We start from the raw sequence: 25359 nt of genomic DNA on the forward strand, positions 1-25359 counted from the left end.
TCTGGGCTGATGGCTCAGAGCCTGGAGCCTGTTTCCGATTCTGTGTATCCCTCTCTCTCTGCCCCTCCCCCGTTCATGCTTTGTCTCTCTCTGTCCCAAAAATAAATAAAAAACGTTGAAAAAAAAATTAAAAAAAAAAATGAATGACAATATACTACTCTTTGGGACTGACGAGTGGTCCAATAAGACTGATGGGTAATTTAAGTCACAGATCTAATAATTTATTATAAAATTGTAAGGCCATTTCAGTTACGCATGCCCATTATGCAACTCTCAAAGATTAGAAGCTTTCTACATGCAGAGATTGTCTCATGTCCCTGGACTCAACATTTTTTTTTCCCCATTATGTGTCACATACTCAAGGCTACATTAATCACATTTCTCCCCAAATTGGCCTTACCCTCTGACTACTCTATTTCTTTAAATATGAGTACTTTTCTCCTAGTTATTCAGGCTTGGCCCCTAAAAGCATTGCTTCACTTCTCTCTTTCCTTGATATTTAATCATTCTAATTCCTGGGTATCTTTCATGTCAATTTCTTCTTCTTTTGGAGAGAGACTACATGACAGTGGGGGAGGGGCAGAGGGAGCCAGAAAGAGAGAATTTTAGGCAGGCTCCACACCCAGCATGGAGCCCCATGTGGGACTCTATCTCACGACTGAAATCATGACTCGAACTGAAACCAAGAGTCAGATGCTTAACTGACTGAGCCACCCAGGTGTCCCTCATGTCCATTTCTTTTTTTTTTCTCTGTATATAATACATATATCACATTCATATACAATATTAATATGTATACATATATGCAGATCTAGATCTACCACTTTCCAACACTTTGATCCAAGTCTTTGCTCCAGCCAGCCAGCCATTTGTACAACTCCAATTCCTTCCTCACCCCCTCACTTCTGTGTTCTCTATGCTCCAATCCAAACTACTTACAAATTGCATATTCTGCTTCTGGCTGTAAAACTCACGTCTTTCCCCTTGCTTCCAAGCCCCCCGCAGCCCCTCATTGCTTAAAAATAAAATCCAGGGGCACCTAGGTGGCTCAGTCGGTTGAGCGTCCGACTTCCACTCAGGTCACGATCTCGCAGTCCGTGAGTTCGAGCCCTGCGTCAGGCTCTGGGCTGATGGCTCAGAGCCTGGAGCCTGCTTCTGATTCTGTGTCTCCCTCTCTCTCTGCCCCTCCCCGTTCATGCTGTCTCTCTCTGTCTCAAAAATAAATAAACGTTAAAAAAATAATAAAATAAAATAAAATAAAAAAATAAAATAAAATCCAAACTCATGAACCTAGCACTCAAGGTGTGACATGATGTGAACCCAAATTTCTTCATATTGTTTAAGATGCAAGTCATAACAACTTTCCCTTAATCATGCCCTTGCTTGTGCTCCTTTTTGTGTTTGTGTTCTTTGCCATCCCTTGTACAGTTAAAACTCTCTAAGCTCTTCTTTTACCATCTGTTCTTCAAGTTTTGTTCTTCAAGTTTTGTTTGCTCTCTCGCATGAATGAACCCTCTAGATGAGGGCTCTCCCATAAACTCGTAAAAACCTTCATGTTTGCGTTCCATATGAAACATTATGGCCTTTCCCCCAGTCTTCCATGTTAGATTTATAGCCCCCAAAGCAACTGATATCACGTTCTTTTCTTTATCTAGCACAGAGCACAGAGCAACTAGTCCAATAGATGCATAAAGGGGACGTGTATGAAATAGCAGCCTACGTGGAAGCCAGGGATCAGCCAAGTATGGCCCATGGGCCAATTAGGGTCTCCCCCCACCCGTTTTTGCAAATTAATTTTTGGGGGGACACAGTCATGTGTATTTGTTTATGTGTTGCCTGTCTGCACTGGCACAGCAGAGTTGGGTGGCCACCACAGAAACTCTACGGTGCACAAAAATGAAAATATTTTAGGCTTTATAGAAAAGACCCTTTACCAAAAAAGTGGGCAGACTTCCGATAGAATTCAGAGAAGGAAGGTAGGAAAACATGAGCTCTATTTGAGTGCCTGAAGAGACTCCCTAAAGGGCGTCCACTTCTGATCCTTTTTCCTTTCTGTCACTACTGTCCCCGTGACCCCTGGCATAATCGCCAATTCTTCAGGCAAGGCTATCCTTGGCTAAGCCACCTGAAGCTGGGTTTTTGCAAGATGTTTAAGAGCACACCAGTGTAAAGGCACTTCCATTGAGACACCACTGGTAAGCTTTTGCAGTCAATGTTTAGAACATCTGCAGCTCCTGACATATGGCCGCTGGCAGGAAGGAGCTGCCAGTCAGAACTAACCTATGCATTTCACCACCTTAGGATGCGGGCTAAGAAGGTGTACAGCGGTCCAGACCACCATGGAAAATGTCCCAGTTAACCCTTAGAAGCCATCTTGGGGAGGAAATTATTCTCAGTATGCCAACAGAGTACGTTTTGCTGATTCATTCTGTCAAAATAAAAGTGGATCTTGGCAACTTCACAACTTTTTTTTTTTAAGGTCTTATCTAAGTAAGGGATTAAAAATAACACTTTTTACATGGGAACTGAAATAATTATTTTTGTACTTTTGTATTCATAGCTCCCCAAGTATATCACAGTGTGTTCGTATACATATTTATACATAAATCTTGTTAAGTATTCTCATCTGAAATCTAAAAATTCATAGGCTTATATATATTCCAATTTAAATTCTGGGTAGAAATTGCAGGGTTTTTTTTTTTTTTGGATTATCTTAGCTACATATAGCTTGATACTCATGTATTTATTCAGTGAATATTTCTTAGGAACAATCATGTTCCAGACATCATGGAAATCACATGGCAAGGCAAAAAGAGCACCAGATTTTCTCACAGTTATAACAGGGTTTGAATCCCACCTCCATAAGCTGAGCGAATATAGATTAGTTATTTAATGTCTTTGAGACAAAATTAAGTTTTTTTGGAAAATGTGAAACTATGATGTTTTTTTCTGAGTTGTTAGAATTGTGTCTGGTGGCTGTGTTAGCCTGTCTGGCATGTATCTCCTTCAGGCTCTGCCTTCCACTAAGAGCTGGTCTCATGTCCTGAACATAGAGCTGATCGATAGAACCTGCCTGGACCAATTAGCATAACCTCATCCTCCTGGGAAATTTCTAAGGTTGAGCATTTGTCCAAAGTCAAGACAATCCCAGAATCATTGCCACTACAACTGAGGCAAGTGCCTCTTTGCCTAACAGATCACAAAACTAGAAGAGAACAATATCTGTAGATGTCAGTGAAAAAGTCCCACCAAGTAGAAAAAGACTGTGTGTGGCAGGGGACAATAAAGCTAACATAAATCATGGTTGGAGAGAGACTCGAGTTCTCCCTTGGTTCCAGTCCCTAGGTCCCCAGGGCTATCTCTGCAAGATACAGAGATACTTCCAATACATCCCCTTCCTGCTGTAGTTTTTTTTTTGTAATTTGAACCCTGACTGATTTAATACAGAAATCCTTCCCAAAGCACAAAGGAAGTGCACAACAAATATTAGTTACCTGATTCTACCTCCTGATTTAGTGGCTTCCATTTTTAGACAGCAGAGATTTTGTTTCTTTTGTTTATTCCCAACACCTAGACCAGTGCTTGATACATAGTGGGAAAATAATAAATATTTACCGAGTGAACTAATGCACGACTAAATAACTATGGCACCAACACACTGAGTATTATAGTGGACACTTAAAGACACGTAAGAGAATCAAGAGGAAATTTACCTAAACAGGTATTTGCAAGGATTATAGATAAAATACTCATGAGTGCCTTGTAGGAAACTCATGAAATTGTTAATATAATAGGTATTAGTTGTACCCATGATACTCAAAAAGCAAAAAATGCCAATGAACTCTATTTTTCTAAAGTAGGGCAAATCTGGCTGTCACAACTTACATACCAGAGTTATCACAAGGCTTAAAGTTAGGCACTACTTGGGCTCCTTTTTCTCTGTCAGATCACACAGAATACCCAGGCTTAGGATATCCTGGAAGATTAAAACAGGAGGGTCCTGGCCTCAGGCCAGTGTCATTGTGTTACATGAGGTCCTGCAATGCAGTGCCTCTCTTGCACTCTTGTCTGTCACCACCTCCTGGACTCTATCCCTCCGAGTCCTGCCACAGTGCCCACTCAGCACATCTAGTCACATACCTCTGAGGTGCAGCATTTGGCCAGAGCTCTGGTCTATACCACCTGAATAATCCTACTAACTGTCCTTTTCCCATCAGATAGAAGCCTCCTCCGTAGAGGAACATACTTTTCCACTGTAACATACCACCTTTTTTTTCCTTCTCTTTCTTAGGTAACATGAAGATTGAATGCCCAAGTAGGATTTAGCCAGACGTTCAAAAATGGCATGACTCAACCTAGAACATGAAGCTGTACTCTTTAAAGAAAGAACAATTTCCTCTTTTTCCTTCTTCTTTCTTTCTTTCTTTTTCTTTCTTTCTTCTCTCCTCTCCTCTCCTCTCCCTCTCCCCTCCCTCTCTTCCCTCCTCCCTCCCTTCCTTTCTATTATCACTCCATTGGTCATCAGACAAGAAACACATCCTCGGTCAAATTTTTCTAGCACTTGCTTGTGAGAACACTGCTCTTCTGCATTAATGTCATTGGTATCAGTGTGATGACGATCACGATAAGATTAATTCAGGAAAACTGCACACAAATGTGGATCTGTCCATTTCTTAGCTATGGATATGGAAGAAAATATCTATTATGCTCCCTTTTCCCCCAGAGAAACAATGCTACAAGGGATTAGAGTTGTTGTCAGTTTGAATTCAGTAGAACAAGAAGATTTCTCCTGCCACTTCACGAATTTGAGACGGAAGTGTTCACATTCTGTTCAGGCAGAGGTAGGCATCATTAGTCTAAACCTTCCCAAAGAGAAAGGGAAGAAGGCTTGACCTCATCAAAATAAAGAAGGCATGAGCAGAAAGCATTCCACACATACACAGAGAAGCTCTAGGCTCCTTGTTCATTTCAAATCTGACATAGTTGAGGGCTCTCGGGTATCATCCAGCTTTAATACTTTTTAGCTGAAAGCTTCTTTAGCTGGAGGCTTAACTGCCAACCCACTGTCAGCCCAACTATTTGTCATGTCAGCTGGTGATAAGCAATTACTGACACATGAATCCGGTATTGCTCCCTCTCAGCCCTGACCCTTTGCTGAGTTTCAGTAACGTTACTTAAGCCACACGCACTAGGCCTAGGCTACCTGGGGTAAAAGAGAAATTGAAGTTTTCGCAATATATGTAAATCAAACCATCATGCTGTATGCCTTAAACTTCTGGAGTAAGCTGTGTCAATTATTTCTCAATACACTGGAAGAAATGAAGGACTAGAATGCATTGAAAGGGACCACAGCCTTTTAGGTTATAATTTATTAGGATCAGGAGAGACATTAACATCAATAGACTTAACACCTACTTGATGGGAAATTTATTTCTGAGAAAAAGCTCCTCCCCTCCCTTAGAGCAAGGCAGAGGCATTTCCCCCCCTAGAAGGAAACACTGCCAAGGGACTCAATAATAAATGTAGATAATCCATTAGCAAAATCACAGATTCTCTATCTTTGGGACAGAGAAAGTGCTTTTAAAATAGGGGGAAAGAAGGGCTCAGTATCCATATATGTGGAAATTGCCCAAATCAGCCAAGAGATTGATAACCCTCTCTTTAAACTCAATTTTGACTCATTAGCCACTTTGCTATAGAAATGAAACAAGAATATCTAACCCGTAAAGTGATGTACCTTTCCTAAAATTATCACGGCCTTAAAATAGCACTGGCCTTTCCATCCTAACGTACTATTTTCTCTTTTTATTACAGTTAGAAATTCATGAGATGTGATTAATCCTGAACTATTTTCTGTTCCCTTTAACATATGTATTATTAAAATGAACTATCAGAGATTTAAATATGTTACATACTTTGTAAAGTGTTGCTTTGTATTATTTAAAAAACTCAATAATTTGATCGGTCAGTGAGGGAGGGAAATGAAATTGCTTGAACCCAATCCTTGTTTTAGAATACATAGAAGACTTAAGTGTTGTATTTACTAAACATACCAGCTATTAAATCTTACCATCTTGCTCTTGTTTCAAAAGCAGCAACACAAAAATCATAGAATTATTTCATTGTCTGGACAAGATTTAGATGAGTTATAAAATGGTGCAAAATTGGCATGTTTTACTAAAACCTGCAAGCCAGCTTTGAAGATCAAAAACACTTATTTGCAAAAATTAAACTCAAATTGCATAGCACGCTAGATGATGATTAAAGTGATATATATTCGAAGTGTAGTTCCTTAAGGACAACCCGCCATAAAGTCTCTGAACCAGGCAAAAGTACTGTTTTAATCTATAATCTTGCTACATAAGATTTTACATACACTCTTTTTTTTATGCAGTAAGAAAACACAGCTGCAATTCACACAATGACAAAATGAAATAACCAGCATCTGCTTCCTCCAATCCTGAGCATGCCTTAGGTTCCAACTGAAGATATGGTAAACATACCTTTATGGAAATGAGACCTGTATTTACTTTGGCCAGTAATAACAAAGTGCTTGCTTGGCCAACACGTCTACAAACCACTGCCAGTTGTTAAATCTCAGCTAGCGCTTAACTGCAGGGAGAAGAGCATAAACATTTGCAAAATATTTGCCTTGCAATATTATTTGCCATATGGATTTGACTCAAGAGGTTATGAATGCACTTGTATAAGTTTTTAAAATATTTTGCTCCGTCACTGCAAATATAGTCTTTGTTTTTTAACCTAACCTTAGCTGAATAAGCTCTTTGTGTGTGTGTGTGTGTGTGTGTGTGTGCGCGTGTGTGAACGTACTTGTAAAATAAATGTTTACTCACAAAGAATGTTTCACTTAGACTCATTAAAGCCGGTTTTAATTTAATCAGGAGTATGTTTATTGAGGGCATTTTAATAAATTAAATTGTTCTAGTTTCAGTATCATAATGTAATATGCCTAATAACTTTTATATATAACTGGGATGGACTACTTTGCAGCTTGATCTGCAACTTTCAGTTTGCAGTGTGAGATGCAGGAGCCCACCATATAGAAATGAAAGCAAGAGACTGACTCCTTTCTAAGGCTCCATGTCCTGTGATTTCTATGTTAAAGAATTCCTTAGAATTCTCCGTAAGAGAGTCCTCAGCAGACTATTAAGAGTCTTTTGTGGGTCCATACAAATTTTAAGATTGTTTGTTCTAGCTCTGTGAAGAATGCTGGTGTTATTTGGGTAGGGATTGGTTGAATGCGTAGATTGCTTTGGGTAGTATCAACATTTTGACATTTGGGTTCTTTCCACAATTCGGCTATTGTTGATTCTGCTGCTATAAACATTGGGATGCGTGTGCCCCTTCGAATCACGAGTTTTGTATCCTTTGGGTAAACTCCTAGTAGCGCAATTTCTGGGTTGTAGGGCAGTTTCATTTTTAATTTTTTGAGGAACCTCCATCCTGTTTTCCAGAGTGGCTGCACCAGTTTGCATTCCACCAGCAGTGCAAAAGGTTTCCCCTTTCTCCACACCCTTGCCAATATCTATTGTTTCCCAAGTTGTTAATTTTAGCCATTCTGACAGGTATGAGGTGGTATCTCATTGTGGTTTTGATTTGTATTTCCCTGATGATGAGTGATGTGGAGTATTTTTTCATGTGTCGGCCATCTGGATGTCTTCTTCGGAGAAGTGTCTATTCATGTCTTCTGCCCATTAATGAATGAATAAAGAAGACATGATATGTATACACAATGCAATACTATTCAGTGATGAAAAAGAATGAAATCCTGCCATTTTAAGCAACATGGATGGAACTAGAGATTATCATCTTAGTGAAATAAGTCAGAGAAAGACAAATATCATATGATTGCCCTCATGTGGAATTTGAGAAACTCAATAGATGAACATAGGGCTAGGGAGGGAAAAATAAGATAAAAACAAAGAGGGAGGCAAACCATAAGAGACTCTTAAAAACAGAGAACAAATTGAGGGTCACTGGAAGGTGGCGGGGAGAGCGGGTTAAATTCATGACAGGCATTAAGGAGGGCACTTTTCAGGATGAGCACTGGGTGTCATGTGTAAAACATGGATCACTGGTTTCTACTCCTGAAGCCAAGACTAAACTGTAAGTTACCTAACTTGAATGTAAATTTAAAGAGAGAGAGAGAGAGAGAGAGAGAGAGAGAGAGAGAGAGAGAGTCAGTCCTGAGCAGAAAGTACAGCCTGACTTGGTCCTATCTTAGTGCCTTAACTATGAAAGTGGCCATTGGCTATTGCCTGCAGACTGTAAGCTGGTCTCAGCAGACTATGGCTGAAGCACAGTAGCTAATCCCCAATGCCCTGCTGCTGCTTTTGCACTTGTGGTAGGGCATAATTTCACCCAGAGAAATAGTAGCAGTGCCTCAGCTTTAAATTCAGCAAAAATTAAACTCAGATAAAACTGACCAGTGCACTCAGGACTGAAAGGTCTTAAGATTGCTTCCTTTAGCCATTCTCCCAAGGTAAGAGTCGCAGTGGGATCCGAGCTAGTTCTTCTAGAAAGAGCTAGAGCATAAGATCCATAAACAGATAAGAGAGTCTCATGAGGCAAAGACTTTATCTGTCTGCTCTCTACTATAACTTCTGCATATGAAGCAGAAATTGTGTGATTGTAGACATTCAGATATTTGGGGGGAGGAAAGGATTTGGCATGCAATGCTCTCATGACTGTGCTCTATCCACTGGGAAACGTGTCTCTAATGAACAATGTTTCAAACAGTGGGGCTCTCTATGAAAGGTGCTTCCAGAGCATAATGACTAATATTCAGTCCCCTTGTTCCAAGTATTATGAGGAATGGCAAAATATTACAGCCCTACGTAATGCTTACTATTGAACTTATTTCTTTCAGATTCTTCCAGAAGAGGTGATAGTAGTCCAGACACACTGATGCCCATTCATCTCCTCCAGCTCAGTACCAAAGTCACTCTGCTGGACACTGTTGCACATAATGCCACTGGGCCATGAACACGACAATACAGTGCATCTAGATAAAGCCTCCTAACTCTAGATCTCAAGGAGGAGAGATGAGATATGTATTATCATCCCCTTTCCTCCTAGGTAAACCCTGAGTTCCAAGCACAATTTACCCAAGCTTCTCTTCACAGATCTACATGCTGAAAACAGAGGACTTATTTTCCCAAGTGAAATCTGTGTTTCTTTGACATCTAACACCTTAGGGAGCAACCTCACACCTATGGTAGTTGTCTGTTTCTATGTAAGACGCTACCCCTAAACCACAAACATGTATTATATCACACAGTTTCATGTGGTTAGGAGCACATTCATGGTGTGGAAATAGATTTCCTCTGAGCCTAGTACAATCAGCCTCCAGATAAGACTGCAGCTCTGGCCAACAGTTTGACTTCAACCTTAAATGGGTGTTCACTTACACTGTTATTGGCAGGTCACAGTCCCTCAACATATGGGCCTCTCCACGGAGCTGCCCCTCAAAATTGCAGTTGGCTCCCCCTGGAGCAAACATTCCATGAAAGAATAAGAGAAAACACTCAAGACAGAAGTCATAGATATTTTGTGACTATATCTTGGAAGTGACATCCTATTATAGCACCAGCTCCAAGTTCAGAATCATCATCTAAATCAGTGCCATGTGTGAAGAGGCTCCTTGGGCGGTATACCTCACATATAGCCTCTATCCATCTGTAGAGCTGTGCAACCAGAGAGATAAATTGTCCTTACACACACACACACACACACACACACACACACACACACACCCCAAGGTACAATACATGGGAAGGATAACTAGACATTCTAGACATTCTTGCTCAAAGAGGAAGAAAATGGAAGGCAGAGGGCTGTTACTACTTCAGAGAAATTCTGAAAGCCAGCCTGCAAAACATTGGAAATCCCTTGAGTTAGGTCTCAAGATCTAGAAATAATTTTCCATAGCTCTTGGCTCTACCGGCTGGACTCTCATTTCTGCCCCCACATCATCTTTCCTTTTTCATGAAAAGTATCATGCGTTGGTGGCTAACCAGCTTTCTCAGCACTCTTCTTGCCAGTAGAATTCTGAAGTCTGAGGATCTTTCCTCAGTCCTAACATTTTGTCTCTCTCAGTCCAAGATGGTGGGTATTCCTACAGCATTTCTTAAATTTCTTAAAGGGTCTCCTTGGAATTCTCTTGGATTGCACTCTATTAAAAGCTATAGTGAAAAATGTCTTTGAGAGAAGCTTTCCACAAAAATCTCTGTTATTTGAGAAGATCGTGAGAAACACCTTTATTCTCCTTAGAAAGCCTTTTGCCTATATAACATGGTGTTATACCAACTTAGATCTTTCAGAGATTAAAAAAAGAAGTATTTTAAAGTTGCACCTTTGACTTCATTTTGGAATATGTCTTTCTGGCTAAGCCCTGGATGTGATCCTTGCTTGGAAGCCATTTCTTAATTAAGCCTTATTTGTCATCTATAAAAGCTGAGGAGTTTCAAAACCTCAACTTCTGACTCCTTACATTTAATAATCTTTCCCTCAATTTAACTCTTGCCTCTTAGCAAAATTAGACATCACTTTTACCATTTTGCTTGGAAATAATCCTAGCTAGATGGTTCAGTTCATCAGGCACATTTTCTACTCTTCATGTTATTGCAGACAACAGTGTTCTTAAGTTTCTGCCACCAAATAACAAGTAACCCCTTTCCTCCAGCTTCCAATAACATTTACCTCCTCCTGCGAGCCCCTGAGAGCAACCTTATCAAAGAACATGAGTTTTCTATTAAAAACTTCTTTAGGGGTGCCTAGGTGGCTGAGTCAGTTAAACATCCGACTGCAGCTCCATTCATGATTCAGCTCAGGTCATGGCCTCTCTGCTCGTGGGTTTAAGCCCTGCCTCAGGCTCTGTGTTGACAGCTCAGAGCGTGGAGACTGTTTATGATTCTGTGTCTCCCTCTCTCTCTGCCTGTGCCCTGCTCATGCTCTTTCTGTCTCTCTCAAAAATAAACATTAAAAATAAGTAAATAAAAACACAAAAACTTCTTTAATTCACATAATACCTTCACTAGCATTCTCTTCAAAGCCTACTGCTTCTTTTGAAAATGCTCCCACATTTCAAGTTCCTGGTTTAGCAGCCCCTCACTTCCAGGTACAAAAATCTGGTAGGTTGTGTGTTTTGTGTTGTTGATGGTGAGCAGAAATCTTTTATTAGTTTTGATATATTTATCAAATGCTTTCAGAGTGCTATACTGTTGCAGGCATTGTTTGTACCAATTGGATTAGGAAGAAAACAATCCACATTCTAGTGACATTTCAGTCTGAGGAGCCCTGAAGAATAAATAATTATTACATATAGGCTTAAATATCTCTTTTCATAAAAGAAGGGCAATAACACCCGGTTGGATTGATCAAATGAAATAATATATATGAAAACATAATGCTGTGCCCTTCTCAGGTGAACTTAATTGTAACTAACGGGTTTTTTAAGGAGTGCTACCCCTCTGGCTTTCCTACTCCAAGAACCAGTATTCTGATTTTAAAAAAAAATCTGTTTTAATTATGTTTCTGTATAAAACAAATTATTCCACAAATTTACAATTTAAAATAACAGATATTTATTACTTCTGTGGCTTAGGAATCTGGATGATATAGTTTAGCTGGGTATTCATGGCTCAGGGCCACCTCAAGGTCACTATTGGTTCTGGCTTCAGTCTCATCTGAAGTCTCAATTAGGAGACCTTCTTGCTTACACACTTACTGGCTTACCTCTCTGGAGGGCTCCCTCATGAATGGCAAATGACTTTTTTCTAAGACAAGCAATCCAAGAGACAATACCCAAAATAGAAGCCACAATTTTTGTAACCTAATCTTAGAAATGACAACCCATCACTTTTGCCATAATTTATCCATCAGAAGCAAGCCCATCCCACACAAAAGAAGAAAGAATTACGTAAGGAGGAATACCAGGAGATAGAGACCATTTGGGACCATCTTAAGAGGCTACCTACTACAAGAACTCACAGAGCTTCACAAATGGTTTTTTCACCAAGAAACAGATTTATATTTTAATTCAACTGATACCATCAGTACGAGGTTTGAAGAGATGTATTATAGCACAATGAGTCAAAAAGTAAAGCTTTATAAAACAGTAAAAATACCAAACAAGAAATAGTCCAAATAATAAATAGATTATAATTTTCAAAAAATATGGGGTATAAAAAAAACCCATCTATTTGATCTTGACATAGAAATATTCTTAGTCATGTAGTACAGTTTTAATGATACATGATTACTTTTTCTTCATACAGGGCCAATTATATATGATTCTGAAAACTAACACTTGCAGATTATAATATGTTAAAAAAAATTCCTCCCTCACAAATTTTAAAATCAATATATATATACTGAAAAATGAAGACTTAATTATATTTATAGATATTTTTTAAACATTATCAAACTTTAAATATAAAAAGTCATTAATGTTGGGGTGCCTGAGTGGCTAAGTCAGTCAAGCATCTGACTTTGGCCCAGGTCATGATCTCACAGTTTGTGAGTTCAAGCCCTATGTCAGGCTTTCTGCTGTCAACACAGAGCCCACCTCAGATCCTCTGTTCCCCTCTCTCTGCTCCTTCCCCACTGATTCTCTCTCTCTAAATAAACTTTTAAAAATGTGATTACTGTAGGGGGTGTCTCAGTGTCTCAGTTGGTTAAGCGTCTTACTTGAGCTCAGATCATGATCTCTTGGCTTATGAGTTTGAGCCCACATTGGGCTCTGTGCTGACAGCTCAGAACCTGTAGCCTACTTTACATTTTGTGTTTTCCTCTCTCACCCCCCCGCCCCCGCTCATGTTCTGTCTCTCTCAAAAATAAATATTAAAAACAAAATTTATTTAAAAAAAAAAGGATGAGGGACACCTGGGTGGCTTAGTTGGTTAAGCATTGACTTTGACTCAAGCCATGATCTTGGGGTTTATGAGTTTGAGCCCCGCGTCGGGCTCCTTGCTGACAGCTCAGAGCCTAGAGCCTGCTTAGAATTCTGTCTGTCTGTCTCTCTCTCTCTCTCTGCCCCTCCTCCACTTGTGCTCTCTCTTTCTCTCTCTCTCTCTCTCTCTCAAAAATAAAGAAAAGTAAAAAAAATTTAAAAATGTCATTAATGTAAAGCATAAAGTTAGAAGTGATAAAGTATAATCTTTTCCTTTATTCTAATAGTGGTGAACCCAATACCGATACTTTTAATTAAGCATGTAACAGAGAGTTAAATATATTGTTTAAAATGATGACGAGAGCAATAAAATAAACAAAATAAAAATACAATAAAATTTGTGTGGAAGGGAGATTAAAAAGTATATAAAGGACATCAGTTTACTCATTTCTGAAGATAGGAGTTTGAATATATTTTCTAACGTGATAAATCAAGCAAAAGAACTGTAAATATATTGTTTTATGATTATGATGAAAAATGCAGCCAAAAATGCTTACGAAGGATATGGAGATGAAATTAGGAAAGCTGGCAGTGGTAAGATTTACTTTTCACTCAACACCATTAAAACATGTTTATATTGTTTTGTACATGTCTATGTATTTTTTATAGGTAATCTGAAAATAAACACAAAAAGTGGGTGTTACTTCTAACATCCAGAAGTACCTCGAGAAACTGCTTAGCTTTTAACCCTCTGGTGTATCTAGTCTCCAAAGATGGCCTCCAATGGGCTTGCTGGTAGTCCCCTCAACAAGAATCTGGTTTGACTCTTTGCCTCCTGTCTAACAGAATATGACAGAAGCAATGTCCTATGACTTCCATGGCTAAGTCATGAAAAGTCTTGCAGCTTCTGCATAGATTTATGGAAACTCTGTCTCTGGGAAACCAACAAGGATGTAAGCTGTCTGACTTACCTCAGACTATCATGCTGTGAGGAAACCCAAGCAAGGCATGTGGCAAAGTCACAAGGAGAAAGAGAGGCTCAGCCATTCCTCCACCTGAAGTGTGAGACATGATAAAGAAGGGACTATCATGTCCCTCTGGTCCAGTTGAGGCTTCAGACGTCTCCAACGCCACCAGGAGAAAATACAAGTGGAAACTTCCCTGCTGTTCCTAGTCAACCAGGACAACCAAGGGAATTAGTTAATATTTTAAGCTACTAAGTTGTGAGCCATTCACAACTCATCACCCAGAAACAGATAACCAAATTTTAATCCAATTTTGCTTTGTACACGTTGAATCAGAAGAATAAAAATCCACAGCACTATTTTAATGGCCCTGGGCATCAGGTTATGACAATGAATGCGTTATGCCTACCAAAGGCATCGCTGCCACCAGGGCGTGTAAGTTGAGGTGGTTTGCAAGTGACCCTTTCTTGGGCACGGTACTGGCGGAACAAGTCAACACATTCATCTTTCCTGTCATCTTCCTTAAGCTGCAACTTACTGTTCCCTTTTGGTGGATTAATTCTTTCTTTGGTTGTTAACGTGGTCACTCATTAGAACAGAGGCACACTCTATTACTGAGTCTTGTTTCTTTCTGGTCTAGAGAAGGCTTGATCTTTGAAATAATGTCATCTTGCCCTAGCAAGCCTCTAACTTCAGGTATCATACGTCAATTTTGTGCCTTACCCTCAGAGTTTAAGAGTTTTTTGCTGGGATACTAAGTATCATCACTAGTGATATTAAAGCATCCATCCCAGGTTCTGACTTTAGACACTGAAAGTTAAACACTTCATCTCTGAAATGGAAACAAAGCAAAACAAAGAAAAATAAATGTCATATTCACAGCAGTATCAGGGAATTTAAGTAAATGGGCCAACTCAAATAGATAAATCTCCAATGTAAATTTGAAAAGACGTAAGGTTTTATTCAGTCAAAAATAATATAAAGTTCCATTAAAACAAAACTGTTGTTTCTTAAAGGTACTTATTTTATGGATCCCTAGTGTGAAATAATTCATTAAAGCATGGAGTGGAGAATCTGTTTTGAAATATTTTTATTTCACTATTCAGGGCAACGTACTTCATTTATTTGAAACCAGGGAATTTGGCCATTAAAAAGATGTAAAGCACCACATGATGTTTACAATACAGTATTCATTAACCTCAAATTCAATTATTGCGATAGAGATAAATTGGTACTGCAACTGTGACTCTGTATTTCCTGACTTAACCGTAATCACCCAGGAACATCCTCTCACAGGAAAGCAATCCTGAAGTATCACCCACAAAGTACCAAGTTCACTAGGCTTGGCTTTTTGTTTGCTTTGCTCTCCCTGTGTGACATTCCACAGCACGTTGGTCACGTAATCCGGTGATACCTGGATGAAGAGGTATGGCGCATCCTCAACCTGGGGCATTTCACAGTTCTCGGATCTAAGGAAACACCTTACCCTGTCTACCCCAGGAAAGGAGGGTACAGAGAATGAACCAGCTTAGCATATTCCTTTTTCCCAACACTTCTTTGGAGGAAAAGACAAAATCCAAGGAAGAAAGTTGGTGCCAGAGGATTTAAGTCATTCCAAAGGGTCTTTGCCCCCCCACCCCCCAGAATCCAGCACAATAGAAAGATTAGAGGTGATGCCATAATGCACCAAACCCAAGGTCTTTATCACCTTGGATCATAGCTATAAGTTCCTGAGAGCACCACTAGGATCCCAAAGTTTCCCCTCGTTAGAAGTTCATTCATTCATTTCTTCATGTATTAACTCAAAAAAATAATTTTGAGAAACTACTATATACTAGGCACTGTTTTAGATGCTGGAGATAAAAGAGTGAACAAGATAGAGCGTTTGCCATTAAAGAGTAAACAGCTTAGCAAGGGTTATAAGCAAGTGAACACTCTATTACAACCCAGGGAGGGTTAAGGGTGCAGATACAAAATAGTTTTAGTGGATAAAGGACAAAATATTCGAGAGTTACCTGAAAAAAAGTTGCTACAGTGATAACATCAGATCATATATTCTAACATCAGAATAGATTTAGAAATGATTTAGACAAACTCTTATTATTTTTTCAGGTGAAGAGATTCATATGGTTCACACATCTCTGTCTCCTGCCCCATAAAAGCATCTTCACACATTTTATTCCCTCTGCCTAAAATGTTCTTAAATTCCATTTCTTCTTTACTTACCTACTTACAGGATTCAACATCTATTGTCTAGAATATATATATGTATGTATAATATGTATGTATAAATGTATGTATGTATGTATATATATGTATGTGTGTATCTATATATCTGCACACATATATAATATATAATATATAATATATAATATATAATATATAATATATAATATATAATATATAATATATATTAAAAACCTCCTTGTAAGTGCTCTCCCTGTGTTCTCCCCTTGCTCCAGCCAGTTCTCTTTAACACTGACATCTATGATCAAGTTTGGTCGCATGATTTTCCTGCTTTAACATATTTCTAGTGTCTTAACTAACCAAAGGATGAAACTAAAACTAGGAGCTTTATGCATAATGCCCTTACTTCAGTTAAATGTACTCAGTGTTCATCTATCGATTCATTGATTCATCCATCCATTCATCCATCCATCCATCCATGTACTTCAAAAGCATGAATTTGAGTGTGTAGGCTCCCTGTAGGCACTGGCAACAGATAGATAACATGAAGTTTCTATCCTGGAGATGTATTTGCTTCAATGACTTCAAAATATTTCTTCAGCTTCACCTCTCTCCAACTCCCAGTAATCTGATATACACACATACACCCACATCCTGTTTTCCAGCCATGATAACTTTCTCCTGTGTCCCCAAATACTCCTTCATGATGCTTCACCCGTTCATATGTTGTTTCATCTCCTGGGATATAGTTGCTTTTACCCCCTAGGGAATATCATAAAAATCTAGATTATATGTAACCTCTGAAAATCCAGCTCATATATGGCACCTGTATGAGCTGGATATTGTTGTATTTAGGACTATTTTACAGTGAGCGCATTTCTACTCTGCCTCGATTTCTCCATTTATACAATGTGCCTAGGGCTAACTATGTCCTAAATCAGCCAGAGTTCTACATTCGTTTCTTCTCTTCGTTCTTTGTTCAAATTATTAACTCTACCCCTAATATTCTGTCTTATGCAGTCCCTTCCTTCCTCCAACATGCTTACTCTTCCTTCCCATCAGAGTCGGCACAAGATTCAGCACAAAGAACAGGATCTGTAAAAATATGTCAAATGAATGATTTGATATCATTAAAAGTTTTCCTGTGGAGTTTCAACTGTACTCTGTGGGAAATTAAAGTGTACCTTCTGACTTTGCCTTCAAATACCCCATCTAATAACAAGAAAAGATGTGAAAAGAGTCCCTTATAAAAATAAACAGGGATGAAAGGGGTAGAGGTCTTATCTGTGTAACCCATATTTAATAGAAAACCTTACATTCTAAACAAGAACATACTTTCTAGATAAATCTTTGAACCCAGCAATTTTTAAGTCCAATTTGATTACAACTGCATTCTTCAGTTTAGTGGCAGGTTTTGAATTTGTTATTCAATTTACCTTGTAGAAAACATCAGGAAAGTTTCACATATCTATAAATAGAATTCTCTGAGGAGAAAGGGGCTTTCAGAAAGATGTAACTGTATTTTACAAGCCAGCACAAACCGCTTAAGGGAAATTCATTAAAATTTATTTGTAACTTCTCAAAGAGCTCTTGCTTTGAAAGCAATTAATTTTACCTCAAAAAAATCCTTCAGTTATTTTTTTTTCTAATTTCACTTAACATTTCCATCCTGAGTGGAAGCTGTCTAGGGCAATGCTCTGTGATAGTGTTCTGGGATGACAGTGATGCTCTTTATGCTAATTAGTTGTGTTTGTTAAATAGGTGAACTATGGCTATAGTAATCAAGAAACTGCATGTTTAAATTACTTAATTCTAATAAATTTAAATTTATATATAAATAACCACATGTGACTATTGGCTGTCATACTGAAGAGCAAAGATCTAGGAAATACTCTCTTTCTCCAAATCTCTCAACTTCAGTCAGATGCCATCTTTGGGTATCATTTACCAAAATGATAAACCAACAGGAGCCTTCCAAGATGAAAAGTACTGTGTATCATATTCAGCATACTCTAGAAGGATCTGTTTATTTTTGATCCTATCTCGTTTCAAAAATAATCAGAGGTACCTTTATTTAAATACGTAAGTTTTATCTTGCTACAGATAATATAAATTTATATAACAGACCTGCTGCCCAATGACTTATCAATTCAGGAAAAACTTACTATTGTAATATTACTTCTCATCTATCTAGCAGAACAGTAAATTGAAATATGTATGTATCAAATTTGCAACTATGAAAAAGGTTATGCCTTAAAGACTCATAATACCATGGCAGCCTATGATTGGGAAATTGACTCAAGGAAGGAAAAACATGAGGCATGAGACAGACTTACATTAACCAAAGAGGAATGGGGCTGGGATGGGTAAAAGCATTCCAGACAGAGGAAACACCATGTGGAAAAGCCCTGGGGTGGGCAGGATCATAATCACTACAAGGAAATGATAAAGTGCACAGTGGCTCTTAGGACCCAGACAATGCAGGACGTTGGGGGCCATTTGAAGGAGTCTTCTCTCCTCATTGCTGATGGTACCACAAAGCCATTGAAAAGATTTTTAGCACTGGAAAGATCTTTGACTTCAGTGTACTGGAGTTCAGTATCAGAACTTATTTTTGCAGGGAAACTAGTTAGGGGGTTATTTCAGAAGTGTAAGAAAGGTGTGCTAGGTACCTTGAACTTCAATGTTGGCGGTGGCATAAAGAAAAGTAGACAGACCGTTCCAGAGATGTGATGAGGAAGCATAAGGCAAGCTGATACCCACAAACACTCCCCACCGCCTGGTGGAGGTGGGGGGGTGGATATGTGTGATATTCCTCTGGCACTCCTGGCTGCCCAAGAACAAAGGAAAGGGGAAAACAAAGGGTTAACTGATAGAGGTCACAGTCACGAAGGACAGGGGTCTCCATTAGTTTACAAATTTCCTAGTAAATTACAAGAAAAGGCAAACTTACCAATAGCCTACCCTCCAGAAACCCATAGACTCAGTTTCCTGGAGCCCTAACATCTATCCTCCTCCATAGAGATGTGGGGAACAAAGGCAAGGAGGAAATGTAAATAGCGTGAAATTTCCTTATGACCTGCTGCCCATTGACAAATACTTGAGGCAAATACAGTGTTACATTTCTGCAGAAACTCCCTTTGGTCTTAATGTCTTACTGAAGGGAAAACAATGTTTGCTAGATAACAGCAAGGCCTCTGGCTTCTTATGAGTCCCACTTAGTACATGAAAGTCCTTCTGGAGGCCTCCTTTTGTCTCTACCTCCCCCAACTCCATAGTATATCACCAGTCATTCTCCACAACCCCAGTGCAGCTCCTTCTGCCCAAGGGTCCTGTCCCTGTGCTTTAATAAAATCACTCTTTTTGAACCAAAGACATCTCAAGAATTCTTTCTTGGCCATCAGCTCCAGACCCCCACCACTCCAAAACCCCATCAGATGGATACACAAACTACACTAAAGGAAGGATAAGCATCAGGACAACTTTTCCCTGGCTGGGAAACTGGCAAAACTGTGGCATTATTTACTGAAAGACGATCGTGATATTGTTTTACCGCACTGGAGGACAGGGAGAGAAATAATGGGTAAAATGGTGAAGTTCCACCATGAGATTTCTAAAAGATGGATAAACATATTAGCTTTGCACTCAGAATCAAGAAGGGAACAAGAGATAATAATGAGTGAACCAGTGGTGAATTGGTAGAAATTAAGAAATGGACAAAATTGCCTATAGGGCAAGAAATGGAGATGGTCTTCAACCCTGTGAAAATCTGTGTTCAATGGCTAGTTAGAAGATGAATCTCAAACATCTAAACAAGTCATTGAAAGGTAGAAAGCAAAGCCCAGGAGGCTACTGTTTCACAAAAGCCGATGGAGAAAACTGTATACATTTCCTACCTAACACACAAGATGTGAGATCGTTTAAAGGTGCACTTTTTTTTTCTGTTAACAAACAGGGATAAAATAAAAGTAAATTGAACCAGAATAACGCAAGGGTGAAAAAATAAAATAACTCTGGGAGGAGGCCATTTTTCATTTTACAGAGTTGTTTATAGAGCTATTCACTTGCTAAATATAGATAACAGATTTGGTTCTGAGTTTCTGGGTCTCCTACAGCATTTTCTCACGTGTAAAATAGGGACAAAATGGTAACTCTCTCACAGTGCTACTGAGAAGTAAATGAGTTAGTGCCCATCAAGCATGCATAGACTCGGCAGCTGGTCCAGGGTAATCGTGGTGACGGAATGCCACAAGGCTGGAACAGGGGTCAGGGGGCTAGCAGGTAGGCGGTCTCAGTATTCATCATAAAACATATTGTGTGTGCTATCTTCCTCCAAGGAAAGAAAATCTATTGGTGCTTCTCTTTGTATTTCCAGTGCCTGATACACTGCCTGGAACGTAGCAGATTCAGTGATGCTGTTTAATTAAAATGCCCCTCAAATGCTGCTTTGGGTTTGTTTCCCTATAATTTAAAAATATCTGCTCTGAAATTACAAAAAGGGATTGGCAATGATGAATGAACTAGTGATTTATTTTGGATACGGGTGTGAACGTTTATTCATAAATGAGTATGCTTTTACAAATTACAATCCGTTGATAACGATGAAGCATAGCCTATTAGGTAAGTATTTCACATTCACTAATTTGTTCTTTCTCGGGGGCCGTGCACAGAGGAGGTAAAGTCTTTGTACCAGTGCAAAATCCTGAAAATGACCCTACATCATTTTCTGAAGACAGCCAATTATATAATTGCTCAACTAATGCAGAATTGTGTTTTTAATTCGTGTTCCAAGTTAATGTCCCTAAGAACAACTTTTCCAGATTATCAGGTCAGAGATACCCAGTAATTTTACATCCCCTCCTGCATACCCACTAGACTCCACACCTATTCTCCTTCTTCAGTGATGTCCTTCTGGTGAAAAGTTGGCGGCTTAATGAGAAGAAACCCATGGCCATCATTCAAACCACCTTAGGCTTTAGCGATCTGTAGGAACCTAACCATCACAAAGCAAATCCCCTGACGGCTGTACTTTTGTTGCAAAGTATGAAAGCAGCCAACCTAAGCTACAATCAGCTGATCTGTGAATACTGATAGAAAATTCAGCACAATACTGGGTAGAAAAAATGACCTGAAACTTTCAACTAAAAATGTTAATGTCATCATTTATTATTTACACTACTGTAAGTACTTTGCAGGTATTATGAAATTTTATTTTAAATAAATCTAAAAGTTAGACACTGAAGGATAACTGATGGGGTTTTGGGGGTGATGGGGGGGGGTCCAGAGCTGTGGGCCAGGAAATAATTCTTGACATGCCTTTGGTGCTAAAAAGTGATTTTATTAAAGCACATGACAGGATCCATAGGCAGAAGTTGCTGCACTGGAGTTGTGAAGGACGACTGGTTACACACCAGTATAGTCAAAAGGGAAGTTTCCAAAGAGAATTTTATATGCTAAAGAAGCCTCACAGGATGCTAGAGACCTAGCTATTGTCAAACAAAAGTTGCTTTTCCCTCTAGCAAAGCGTTAACATTAAGATAGCATGGAATTCCTGAAAAAATGTTTTACCCTGTCAGCCTCTAGTATCTGTCAATGAGCGGCAGGTTATAAGTAAGTTTAATTTTACCTGCCATTTCCTTCTTGCCTTTGTTCCCCATATCACTATGGAGGGGTGATGTTGGGGCTCCGGGAAACGGAGTCTGTAGGTTTCTGGAGATCAGGCTATTGGTAAGATTGCCTTTTACTTGGAATTTGCTAATAAATTTGTAAACGGATGGACACTCATGTCCTGCAAGACTGTAATGTCTGTCAGTTAACCCTGTGTTTTCATTCCTTTGTTCTTGAGCAGCCGGGAGTCCCCAAGGAATATCACACATATCCCACCAGTGGTCCAGGGGATAATGCTAGCTTGTGCTTGGCCCTCAGCTTGCCTTATGGTCCCTCATCATAACGTAATTGAGTAAATTGCTCAAGGTTAAACCTTAATAAGTCCTGGAACCAGGATGCACGACAAGAATTTTGATCGAATGGACCTCACCTATAACCACTGCTTTCTCAGTGCCTGAGGACCCAAGCACATTTTACCCTCAAAAGTCACACTGCAACTCTTATTATACAGTGTGGAGTTGTAGGTCAGAAAAGTTTTGCTATACTTTGCATAAGGTCTGAAAAATTGTATTATTTCCTCTGTCTTTTCTGCAATACAGAACACTGAGTATTTTCCAAATCATAACAGATGGGTTTGTTTGTTTGCTGTTTTTTTTTAAGGTTGCAAATCTTCAAGGGAAAAAAAAAGTATTTTCTTTTCTATTTGGCTCCAAACTTGAATTCAAATAACTATAATAATGACAAATATCAATCTCTACCTGTGGCCTAAACGAGAGCTGTATATATGAATCTTCCAGCATTGTTGAAAACAAGGCACTCTTTCATCTATTTTAAATTCAATAGTGTGTATCTTTGGGCTTCACATAATAAATGCTATTTGGGGTATGAAGATTGCAAACATCGATCATAATTTGATTTGTTTCTATTGGACATCTCGTATGGGCACCACAGCATGACTTTACCTGTTTTAAGATTGTTAATGGCATTGAAAATTACACATGACACTACAAATGCTGCTTGAAATAGAACATATTTTTACATGACTTTAAATAAAAAAAGAAAACATAATCCTTGCAACAGTATTCTGCCCAGCCCTCAAACATATCGTATACTGATGTTTTATCACCACAATAGCAATCATGATCACTGTGCTATTTACAACTTTTATATTGTCAGAAAAAAATATTTTTTGCAAGCCTGATTTAATTTTAAACTCAAGGAACCCATGTCCTAATGAGACACTATGAAAAGAAGAGGAAAATTCTCACACATTAGCAGACTTTGAAAACTACAGACAACTCAAATCTGAGGCCAGAAGCAACACTGCTGTCCATTTAGAATTTTCAAAGTTAACACAGGCTTTTCATCTAAATAAATATTCCAAAAAGTATATATTAGAGTCCCACAGGGATTCAGATTTTTTTGAGGCTAATTCTCTGGAGAAATATGGGATCCAAACCTGAGATCAAAGAGCTCTTAAGAAAGACCCACTTTGTAAAATAAGCACATATTATGTTTTAAGGGCACTTTTTCTTAAGAGAGTTTAGGTTTTCAGTAAAAATGCTTTAAACCATCAGTTCTTTTCCTGACACCAGAGATTAGCTTCAGAGGGATTCATCAAACGACTAAAAAAGAAGACCATTATATGCATGTGCACACATACCTGCAAAGAAATGTATTATTGCAATTTTGTTTCGCCAAAGCAAATACTCCCTTAAAACTATGAATGTTACCTTATGCTCAACCATGGGAGCCATATACTTATTATCGTTAAGTTACTGATACTAGAACTGAGTTTTCTAAAAATAGGTAGCTTTAAGGATAGCCCAGGGTCCTGTGTTCCTCTATTTCGGTGACCAGCAAAAACAGAAATGCCCTGCTATACCTTCAGATAACGCTGGCTGACAAAAGCAATTACTAAAGCAAACAGTAAACTCTGGCACATTCCTGAACTACGCACGTTGTTCTGTGCCACTCTCCATTTTCCTTATTCGCCTTCTGCAAGGGCTTCCTCTGACACTTGGTCCCACCATCATAATGCCAGAAATCTATTACTTAATACGATTCTTTTTATACAAAAATGTTTGATGACTGTGATGATGGGATTTCAGGTTCCTTGTCAGTGTAGCTATTTGGCCAAAAGGGTAGGCGTACAATAATGTTTATCCAAAATACTGAATGAATGCTCCTGGTGATAAATGATCCTGAGTTCTACCAAAAGCAAAATTTTCACTTTTTTTAAAAAGTGGGTTGAGTTATTCTTTTTACATGATACCTATGATATGGCATTAGTAATATGTATTACATGTATGTATGTCTGCATATACACATATATATGCCATGTATATAAATATAAGGATAAGTATGTACACTTACACTAATTAAAACTCATTACTTAAGTAAATAGATGATTTAAAAAAATACAGCTGTTCACAATTATAGCGAAGAATTCGAAGGCTGGCAAGAAACACCTAAAGTTTATAAAGAACCACCAGAAACCATATTATACCAACTTTAGCCTACTCATATTACAGCCTACAATAATAGTATCTACAGATAAAATGTTTAATATTTGCATATTGCAAACAAATATAAGGGAGTGTGATTAATATTCTCTGATGAGAATATAAACGGCAAAGAATAGAATACTTTGATCCTTGTTTCAAGAATATTTATTTAATCCTCACATATTTAACGTTATTATTTATGTTTTTGTCCGTCATTTGTTTCTTCTTTTGTTTTATTCTAAGGTCAACAGTTATATGAATTATGTGGCATAATACAAGATAATGACAGTAGAGATTTATAAATTCTTGAGACATTTTCACTTGCAGGCTAAGGCTAAACTATCTATTAGCAGTTTAGGTTCAAATTGTTGAATTTATTATTCTACAGTTTCCTGGGCTCTTTCATTCATGAAAGGATGCCAGATGAGTATTGCTTTTCTTTGCCCTGTGACTTTTGTGACTGTGGCAATGGTTAACTCAATTCCCCAGACTTTATTTCCTCATCAAAGTGTTCATATGGCTGTAGTGCTTCAGTGAAGTATAAAGCAGCAATGAACCTGTTCAAGCATGAAGGAAAAAAAACAGTAACTTCTCACAACCAAATAACATACACAAGGTCAGGGTACTGAAATTTGTACATTTTTTTTCCTTTAAAAGGAAAAAATAAAAAAAGAGAACACTCAATCAAAAATGAATTTGATACACTGAAAAACTTATATAGCACAAAATAATTTGATATTAATTTTATGACAGAGGTTTGTTTTTATTTCAGAAAATAAATAAATACCTGTTAAGCAACTGTAACGTGAATTGGCATAATGTTTTGAAAAGAGTATGCCTCGTAGCCTGAGGTAAACTGGGTCAAAATTTCAAATTTACCACCTAAATATCAAATTCTCCAACTCCTGACCAATGATTCTTTATTCACAATAACAAAGTAGAAATAATGACTTTACAAGGTTAGAAAAGATATCTATACCAATGTCTGGAGCAGAATAAGTGCAGAGGAAATGTTAATTACCTTCATTTATACTGGGAGGCTTTAACACAAGTATTCACAAAAATAACAAAAAATATACACCAATATCATCCCCTTCAGAAAACAGTGAGGGGAAGTAAAGGAAAAAGAAGACCTAAATAATTGAGTCTAATTTTTTCTCCTTTGGTTTAAAAATTGTTT

The 25359-nt window shown here is 38.3% G+C and overlaps 1 long non-coding RNA gene across 3 annotated transcripts in view; it reads right to left on the reverse strand.

Moving 5' to 3' along the window:
* Nucleotides 1-13653: 13653 nt before the first annotated feature.
* Nucleotides 13654-25359, reverse strand: part of LOC123385484 — a 198179-nt gene continuing 186473 nt past the window's right edge. For 2 of the 3 annotated variants that reach the window (XR_006598097.1, XR_006598100.1), the window contains 2 exons: nucleotides 14602-14710; nucleotides 13654-14083 (listed from right to left, as the gene is read on the reverse strand). This is a non-coding gene — a long non-coding RNA (uncharacterized LOC123385484). Of the gene's footprint in view, nucleotides 14084-14601; nucleotides 14711-24309; nucleotides 24737-25359 lie in introns of those variants that run through there. The other variant, XR_006598101.1, reaches the window with a different exon arrangement.

This window comes from Felis catus, chromosome A1 (genome assembly GCF_018350175.1).
Source record: "Felis catus isolate Fca126 chromosome A1, F.catus_Fca126_mat1.0, whole genome shotgun sequence".
In the NCBI taxonomy this organism is placed as follows: Eukaryota; Metazoa; Chordata; class Mammalia; order Carnivora; family Felidae; genus Felis; species Felis catus.